We start from the raw sequence: 10,070 nt of genomic DNA, 5'->3' as shown, positions 1-10,070 counted from the left end.
ACAAACAAACAAACAAGAAACAAAAAAATCAAAATTAAATGGAATTATGCATCCAATAGACAAATATCTACAAAATGTGCTACAGAAACATCAATGAATATACATTTTTCTCATTAACTCATGGAACCTTCTCCAAAGTAAACCACATATTGGGGCACAAAACATATCTTAAACTCAGAAATTTTAATTAATAACTATTTAAGAATTTGCTTTGGAAAGAAATAATTACTAAAATCACTGTATCCAATGTTAACTTTTAAACTTTATTTTTATAACAATGAATATTTTATAAGAATAAATAGGATTTTAAGATATTTATGAAACACTCAATAGATTACAAAGTACCAGTTTCATAGGTTTTAAGAAAGTGAGTGTCTTAATTTGTAAGTATGTAATTACAAGATATTTTAATATATACCCAAACACTACTATTTACACCTATACATACCTGTGTTTTTTAAGTTAGGTAAAATTTAAAAAATAAATTCTGTGTGTAGAATAAATTGAAAAAAAAAATCTAAGTGGTCACTGTTACTAAGTAATTCTGGGCAGACTGAGTTATGGTTCATGATGTCCCAACATGGAATACATACATACAACTACATGGAAACATATGAGCGCACATCACCCAATTATATCAATGAAGTAAAAAGTGCCAATTAGGTGGAAGGTTTTGAGAGAGAGAGAGAGAGAGAGAGAGAGAGAGAGAGAGAGAGATCTTGAAGAGTACAGAGCAAAGAAAGTATACTGGACATGGCCAGGGCGAGGGAAGAGAATAGTGGAGATATTTTAATATATACCAAAACACTACTATTTACACCTATACATACCTGAGATTTTAAAGTTAGGTAAAATTTTAAAAGTAAATTCTGTGTGTAGAATAAATTGAAGAAATAACTGAGTTGTAAGGAGGATAACAAGTGTGGGGAGGGAAGGACCAGGAGGTTAGAGTGGATTTTGAAATTCATAACAAGTACTTGTGAGTAGGGACTGAGGAAGCCTGGGTTAGGTAGCCTCAGGTAGCTCCATATCTCCTCTGTCACAGGTAAGGGAAATACTGCTTTGGTTGATCGAGCCATGGACTTGCTGAAAGCCAATGAATCAGTCCAGACAAGTGAAAGAGATGGAGCTTGCAAGTTATGACCTGCAGAAACCAACTCCAAGGCTATCCTTTTGTCTACCTTGGGTTGCTAACTCCTCTATCTCCTCAGCTCACTGGTTCCTATTCTTACAATAATGAGATTGCTCCCTGTCCCTTCAGGTTCTTTTGGGTGACATTACCTGACCTGATGTCCAGTAAACCAGAGCTCTTGACAGAATTTCCTTGGGTCTCCTACCATTCCCTGTTGCCTCAAGTCCCTGGTCTTGACTAGCATTTCAGACTTCTTCTTCTCAAGTCTCAAATCAGAAGGAAGCAACTATGTAAAAGATAGATTATGTTGTCCATCTCTATTTTTGGAGGGAATGAGGTTGGTTGTTGTAGAGTCTGTAAGGTTGTCTTTTGTTCATCACCTTGTGTCTAAAATACTATCAATTCTGTAAGATGTTTGTGTCAAGAGTCAGGTTTTCAAGTCCCCATTGTTTAACACAAACAGAAGGCAGTGTGTTGTTTAACACACAGTATTCTGTATTATTTAGCTAACATAGTTGTTTAAGGTAGTAAGTAAATTTTAGGAATAGTCTTCAACAATTAAAAGGAAAATAGAACAATAGGGCTGGAACAGAACAAAATTTTACACAGAAACCTGTTAAGAAATGGGGCAGAGAAATTTGGGGGGGATATGGAGGAGAGAGACTCCCCATAACAAAGCAGATAGCCAAGATAGGAGACATCTTTAGCTGTAGCCAGTGGTTACTAATTGCCCATTGTGGTTCTGCGAGTCTCCAGAGCAGCTTTCCAGCATTTTTTTTTTTTTATTGCTGAGGGTCTGTGGTTGAATATGAACATGGACTCTAATTGTTCCTGAAGGTATAGGCATTTCCTTTGGGAGTTTTAAGGGAGTGCGTAGGTAATGGGAAGCTTTACTCTTTTTCCCATGTTTAATGTGAAAACCATGACTATGGTGTTTACGGAGCAAAAATGAAGCATCACTTCACATTAACTTCGAAGATTACATTATGTCATCAAGAAGTAGTATGATAACTAATGTCACAATTTATGCTTTCCAAAAACGCTATAAAACATAATTGGTGTGAACTCATCTCTACTGCTGAGGAGTGGGGGCTGCTCTGAAACTTTACATACAGCTGCTGAGTCATTTTCTTTTGGCATTAAAATAATGACAATTAGAGGAGAAAGTTAACAGGCTCTAAGACAGTAAATCAAAAATATTTACAGAAGTCTAATGATGTTTCAGACAGAACTTTAAAAAAAAGAAATCATTCTTATTCCAAATTTAAGGTTTGTTTCTTTTTTCTCTTTTCTTCTTTTTTTCATATTTTTATTGGATATTATGTTTACATTTCAGATTTTATCCCCTCACCCCATTCCCCCCACCACCCAGGAACCCCCTATCTCATCCCCCCTCCTGCCTCCACAAGGGTGTGCCCCCACCTACCCCTCACTCCCCCCTCCCCACACTTGAATTCCTCCCTGCTCCGTGTTCAGCCTTCATGGGACCAAGGATCTCCTCTCCCATCCATGCATGACAAGGCCATCCTTCCCTAAGCATACAGCTGAAGTCATGGGTGCCTCCCTTTGTGCTCCCAGGCTGGTGGTTTAGACACGGGGGAACTCTGGTTTGTTGGCACTGTTGCTCTCCTCTTGGGGCCACAAACCCTTTCAGCTCCTTCAGTCCTCTAACTTCTCCATTGGGAACCCTTGATCAGATCAACGGGTAGCTGCAAGCCTCCACCTCTGGATATGTCAGACTCTGGCAGACCTCCGAGGAGACAGCTACATCAGGCTCCTGTCAGCATGCACTTCCTGACATCCATATCGGCATCTATCTTTGGTGACTTCACATGGGATGGATACCAAGGTAGAGTGGTCTCCAGACAGCCCCTCCTTGACTTTCTGTCCCACACTTTGTCACCATATTTGCTCCCTTGAGCATTCTGTCACTTCTTCCAAGTAGGACCGAGGCATCCTTTTCTTCTTCTTTTTTTTATTGGATATTTTATTTACATTTCAAATGTGATCCCCCTTTCTCATTTCTCCCCAACCCAGAAACACCCTATCCCATCCCCCCTCCTCTTGCTTCTATGAGGATGTGCCCCCACCCACCCACTCCCACATCCCCACCCACGAATTCCCCCACATTGGGGCATCCAGCCTTCACTGAACCAAGGACCTCCTCTCCCACCTATGCCCAACAAGGCCATCCTCTTCTACATAACACAGCTGGAGCCATGGGTCCCTCCTTATGTGCTCCCCAGGCTGGTGGTTTAGAACCTGGGAGCTCTGGTTGTTGGTATTGTTGTTCTCCCCATGGGGCCACAAACCCCTTCAGCTCCTTCAGCTCTTTCAGCTCCTTCTGTCTAACTCCTCCATTGGTAACCCCTTGATCAGTCCAGTGGTTGGCTGTGAGCATCTGCCTCTGTATATGTCAGGCTCTGGCAGACCTCTAAGGAGACAGCTATATCAGGCTCCTGTCAGCATACACTTCCTGGCATCTACATCAGGGTCTGCATTTCAAGGGACAACTCAATAACTTTTTATTAATGCAATAACTCTTAAGTACCGACATAAATGGCTTGCTTTTTGCAGCAGCTTTTGCACCCATGAGAGTGGGAGCCATTCATTGAGAGCAAAAAGTTATCCCACTTAGGTGAAAATTCCTTCTGCTGGTTCCGAGATGCCTGGGAGGACTCTTGGAAGCACTTGGCTAATTATCCCAGAAAAATCCTGCCTCGTCTGAAACTGGAAGTTTATGGTGGACCCAAGACATCTTATCTTTGGGCCACTTTAAAAATAAACAAAAACCCAAAAATACTTATTTTATTCAAATTAAGCCAATCTTCTGGGAGACACTTAAAAAGAAAGGGCTTCTAAAACATGAACTTCCACTTCAAAATTACTGAAACATTTATGGGTAAAATTAATTCCTATAAAAAAAAAACCTTCTCCTAACTGAAGAATAAAAAGTGAGGAGCCACCACTAATGGAAGTTACCTGGTGAATTTTTTAATATAATTTTTTAAATGTCAGAAAATAAGTCAGGTCCTTCCAGTCTGAGCCTGAGCGCTGAGCAGATCCCGGGTGGCAGCTCTACTCCTAATCTCACAGAACCCAGAGGAAGCGGGCCTCCCAGGAGTTCTAACCCGGGCAGTATCTTAGGTAAGGAGGTAAAAACACCCAGCCCAAACAGGGACTAACTGGTGCCCACTAGGACCAAGGAAGTCACTCCTGGCCTGTAGCGCTGGTTCCTTCCTGTCTGTGCCTGAGTACTGAGCAGATCTTGGGCCCCAGCTCTAACCCCAGTAGTAACACCAACCCCACACAGTTCTGATACAACCAAGATAATAGGAAAGACAGGCTCCACTCAGAGGCAGGGCAGGTAGCACTAAGGAGATACAGATGGCAAAAGACAAGCACAAGAACATAAGCATCAGCAACCCAGGGTACTTAGCATCATTAGAACCTAGTTCTCCCACACTAGAAAGTCCTGAGTTCCCCATATCACCAGGAAAGCAAGATTCAGATTTAAAATCACTTCTAATGATGATGATAGAGGACTTTAAGAAGGACATAAATAACACTCTCAAAGAATTTGAGGAGAACACAGGTAAACAGTTAGAAACACTTAAAGAGGAAACACAAAAATCCCTTAAAGAATTACAAGAGAACACAACCAAACAGGTGAAGGAATTGAACAAAACCATCCAGGACATAAAAATGGAAGTAGAAACAATAATGAAATCACAAAAGGAGACTACCCTGGAGATAGAAAACATAGGAAAAAAATCAGGAATCATAGATGCAAGCATCACCAACAGAATACAAGAGATAGAAGAGAGAATCTCAGGTGCAGAAGATACCATAGAAAATATTGACACAACTCTCAAAGAAAACGCAAAATGCAAAAAGTTCTTAACACAAAGCATCCAGGAAATCCAGGACACAATGAGAAGAACAAACCTAAGGATAATAGGTATAGATGAGAATGAAGATTCCCAACTTAAAGGGCCAATAAATATCTTCAACAAAATTATAGAAAACTTCCCTAATCTAAAGAACGAGATGCCCACAAACATACAAGAAGCCTGTAGAACACCAAATAGACTAGACCAGAAAAGAAATACCTCCCATCACATAATAATCAAAACACCAACTGCACAAAACAAAGAAGGAATATTAAATACAGCAAGGGAAAAAGGCCAAGTAACATATAAAGGCAGACCTATCAGAATTACACCAGACTTCTCACCAGAGACTATAAAAGCAAGAAGATCCTGGACAGATGTCATACAGACCCTAAGAGAACACAAATGCCAGCCCAGGCTACTATACCCAGCAAAATTCTCAATTACCATAGATGGAAAAACCTAGATATTCCATGACAAAACCAAATTTACACAATATCTTTCCACAAACCCAGCATTACAAAGGATAATAGCAGGAAAGCTCCAATACAAGGAGGAAAATTACACCCTAGAAATAGCAAGAAAATAATCCTTTCCCAACAAATCCAAAAGAAGGTAGCCACACGAAGATAATTTCACCCCTAATAACAAAAATAACAGGAAGCAACAATCAGATGTTCCTTAACAAAAATTAAGATGTTCCTTAACATCTCTCAACATCAATGGACTCAATTCCTCAATTAAAAGACAGGTTAATTGACTGGATACATAAACAGGATCCAGCATTTTGCTGCATACAGGAAACCCACCTCAGTGACAAAGATAGTCTCTACCTACCTTAGAGTAAAAGGCGGAAAAACAATTTTTCAAGCAAATGATCCTAAGAAACAGCTGGAGTAGCCATTCTAAAATCTCCAGCCCAAGAACACAAAGGGAGGGACTCATGGCTCCACCTGTATAGGTAGTTGAGGGTGGTTTTGCCAGGCATCAGTAGAAGTGGATGGCCTTGGTGCCTGAAAGTTTGGATTCCCTGGTGTTGGGGAATTTCAAGAGCAGGGAGGCAGGAATAGGAGAATGGTGGGAGCACACCCTCATAGCGTCTCCCACAATTATATGAATTAGACATGACAGAGGCAGGCTGCCAGAAGACTAGATTGCAGAATTCAAACAAAAATTATCTTGATACTAAAATTTGTTTTGAGAATTGTATATTGCAGAATACACAGCCTCGGTATATCTACTCATCAAGCAAGCTGAGCAGACCTGCAGGAACCTCTAATGTCCTGGAATTCCAGCCGGATGCAGTGAAGACACAGAATCAGAGGCTTATCAATTTACACTTCCCCCAACCCCTCTTCTAATATCTCAATGCCCATAATCAGATTGAAGAAGTTAATGAAGAGTCAGCGCCCCTATTCCCTGGGCTTGGGGACTGAGGTGGTTAAAATTGGGCTATCTTTCTAGGGAAAAGTAGTGGTTTTGTTGGAACAGGGAGGATTAGCTAGGATTTATTGCATAGCCATAATTTATTGTATAAATATGTATAATTTTTATTAAGATGAAGTTATAATTTCTTAAATGGTACAAAATTTACTTTGATTTCAAATTTAAGGTTTTCATTGGTACGAGCTTCTTATTGATCCAAAAATCAGATTAATATTGTTACTCTCATAGGCATTGTGCCTATATAACACATTTAGGAATACAAGGCTTAGACCCAGTCCTTCTTTAAGATTTTAAATGATTTGAGATAGTTAGACTGTGAGATAAGGGCCTATAGCAAATTCATGGCTTTGAGTTTATTGTTAGGGTGTTTTCTATATTTTATTTAGTAATAGCTGAGAGGAGTTAACAGACAACAGTTCAGATTGCCTTACATAGATAGTTGGTTTTCAAAACATCAGAAGTCCACAGAATTGATGTTACAAACATTTCTGTATTAATGTTCATTTTGATTAGAGACCTGTCTGCTCCTGACAGCTTCCTGTCTTGGATTCTAAGAAGAAATTGAGCATCCTTGGAGTTACTCCAGTTGTGGTGAGACAGCCACTAGGCAAGAATTGCCTCTCTCCATCTACAGACAAATTACTGTCCAGAAAAGGACACACATGCAGAATAGTCGACTGATTATATCTGCCTAGACAGAGTAATCAGCCCTTAATAATTCTGCAGCACTAAGGTCTGTCAGATGACCCTGGGCCAGAAGGCTGAAGATCGGATCCTCTAACATTTTGTAGTATAGGGACTGTCCAGGTGTTCAATGTTCTCTATAAATTGGCTAAGTTTTAGAAGCTATGCTTTGTGCTTCCCATAATTTCAGTTAACTCAGTCATTCTGGATTTCTGACGGGGTTGGAGACTTATAGTCTCACATCCAATCCCAGCTATTTACTTTGAGAGAAGATTTGAGAGAATGGTTTTCAGCTGACATTCATTCTAAAGCCAAGAAAAAAAGCTAGGTTCAGAACTAAGTCTTTTAGTTAGAACTAAGTCTTTTAGTTAGGAGAGATGACAGAGGTTGGCTCAGAACTAAGTCTTTTATTAAGGAGAGATGCCAGAGGTTCTGCTTAGTCAACAAAGTGATGGACTGGGTATTAGGTCTATCTTGTACCTTACTGACACAGATTGGTATACTTATGCTGTAATTGTATTTTGAGAGAAAAGTTTTATTTTAACAGGAAGGGTGATATGTAGGAGGAGCTAAGGTGGGAGGAGTAAGGAGAGGAAGAGGAGGAGTAAGGATAGGAGGGGAGAAGAAGAGGAGGAGCTAGGTGACAAGAGAGAGAGTAGGGGAACCACGGAGGTGGATGTTCGAGTGTCTCCATTCAAAGATAGTTGATCTATCTAGGTTGGGTTTTAGGTTACACTTCTGATTGATATTGAGTATTACCAAACTTATAAAGCCTTTGATTAACATTAAAAAAAATTGTATGAAAGCAAAAAGGAGAAGGGGGATGTGTTAGGGGGTTTTTAGGGAAGAGAAATGGAGAAAGGGGATGGCATCTTAAATGTAAATAAAATATCTAATAAAAAATAAATTAAAAAAAGAAAAGAAATCAGAAACTGTGATTCTAATTGCACAATAGTAAAAGAATGACTTGTCGCCCAGCCATATTTCAGCTGATTTTGGACTGTGGGAATGTATTTCTAAATCTGTGTATGGCAAATCTAAGCAAAATTACAAACACTGTTTTTCTTCCTCCTAACATGTAAATATTTTTTTAATACTTCTCTATTTGTAAGACATATTTTCCATTTACACATGATACAGTATACTGGAAAGCTTAAATATTCTTGGGTTTGTTTTGTTTTTGTTTTTTCGAGACAGGGTTTCTCTGTGTAGCCCTGGCTGTCCTGGAACTCACTCTGTAGACCAGGCTGGCCTTGAACTCAGAAATCTGCCTGCCTCTGCCTGCCCAGTGTTGGGATTAAAGGCATGTGCCACCTCTGTCTGGCGCTTAAACACTCTTAAATATTTCAATTAAATACCTTAAAGCAAAGTATTTTCCAGAGAAGTACCCACAAAACAAGAGCCACGTGTCAAAGAGGCAGGCCATCTGCTGTGCTGTGGCTCTACTCTGGCTCTGGTCACACACTATGTTTACAGCAACTTCCTTATTGATACAGCAAGGATGCTCAGTTTGGCTTTAAATGCTGCTAATACATCTATCTCTTTAAAATTCAGTTAAGACCAACTGTGTTTGTGTGTGTGTGTGTGTGTGTGTGTGTGTGTGTGTGTGTGTGTGTGTGTGATATAATTCATATCATTTGAGAGCAGGATTGTATTTACAAGTATGAGATGGCAATAAAGGGTCATATGGCATTCACAGACCTTAAAGCTTGGCTAGAATTAGACAACATAAAAAATAAAAATACTACTACTACTAATCCACAACTTTAAGAATTTAACTACCTAGAATACTGACAGTATCTATTATGATCAAGCATTTTTTTCTGGTTGGGCACAATTTTGTTCCTAAGGTGGTAGCTCTGAATTCTTTCTCAGGACTTCTGCAGACCTGGGTTCATTTTACATCCATGAGAACTGCTCTCATCACTATTATGTCCAAGCCCCAGAGGATGAACTTTCTGATCATACTCTACATCATTGTCTTTCTTCCCTTCTTCATCTTCTTCAGGGAACTGTCTATTCATTAAGGCAAACTTGTGAATTGATTCTTCCACCGAGTACTTGGTCTACACATGCTTCAATGTCCTCAGAGTTCATATGGCTCTGCAGGAAGAGGTAGAGGCTACTATCAGAAAGCAAGAGTACATTCTCCAAGACTTTTCTGAAGAAATCTTTCAAGCCCTAGCAGCGCTGGTCTACATGCTGGCGATTGTTCATGTTGAAAAATAGGTTTTTAGATGGCAGTTCTGGTAATTGTACCAGCAATGCATTGCTTTGGAGTCTTTGCCTTAGCCACACAAATTCTCTATACGTTCTTCATACACAAGATGTTTTCATTGTAAAACACATGTTATTTGTGTGAATACATATCACATAGTCAATGTAAGAGTGCCAAAAAGTCCTTCTGAATCTTGGGGTCTTGGACCCAGACACTTACGAACTCCTCTTTCTGCTAGTCCAGAAACATCTTCAGCCCAGGACATGATCAACACACAGTACTGGATGGCTGCACCTGGCCTGGAGCACGGTGGAGTTTGTTCACTTACAGCATGGCGTCAACGAAGTTTTACTCTTAATGGATCCTATAGGGCTTAATCTATATATTGTAATATGTATAGTCACTTGCCCTGATAAAGAACAATGAAGACCTGTACATTAGATCATTTTCCTTGAATTATAGAAAATAGATCCATTTGTAGGATAGTATTAGAGTTTTAAGATTTTATTTAGTCATTTTCCCATCACCCAGCTTGTATTGAAGTCAGAGACCATTACAGTAAAACATTAGCCAGTTTTTCTTTAGGTTCTCAGGATCAAACTTACCCTGTCTTAAGGCTGTACCTTAGCAACAAGACTGTGTCAGTTGTTCTTTTGTCAATTTGACATAATCCTAGGCATATCTGGGAAAAGGGAAT

The 10,070-nt window shown here is 39.7% G+C and overlaps 1 pseudogene; it reads right to left on the bottom strand.

The window, feature by feature from the left end:
* Window positions 1–9,026: 9,026 nt before the first annotated feature.
* LOC117694833 (sorting nexin-10 pseudogene) lies at window positions 9,027–9,622 on the bottom strand (annotated as a pseudogene).
* Between the last annotated feature and the right edge of the window lie 448 nt (window positions 9,623–10,070).

The sequence above is a fragment of the Arvicanthis niloticus genome, chromosome X (assembly GCF_011762505.2).
Source record: "Arvicanthis niloticus isolate mArvNil1 chromosome X, mArvNil1.pat.X, whole genome shotgun sequence".
NCBI lineage: Eukaryota > Metazoa > Chordata > Mammalia > Rodentia > Muridae > Arvicanthis > Arvicanthis niloticus.
Note: the sequence above shows the minus strand (reverse complement) of the source record. Positions and strands in the feature narration are given on the sequence as shown.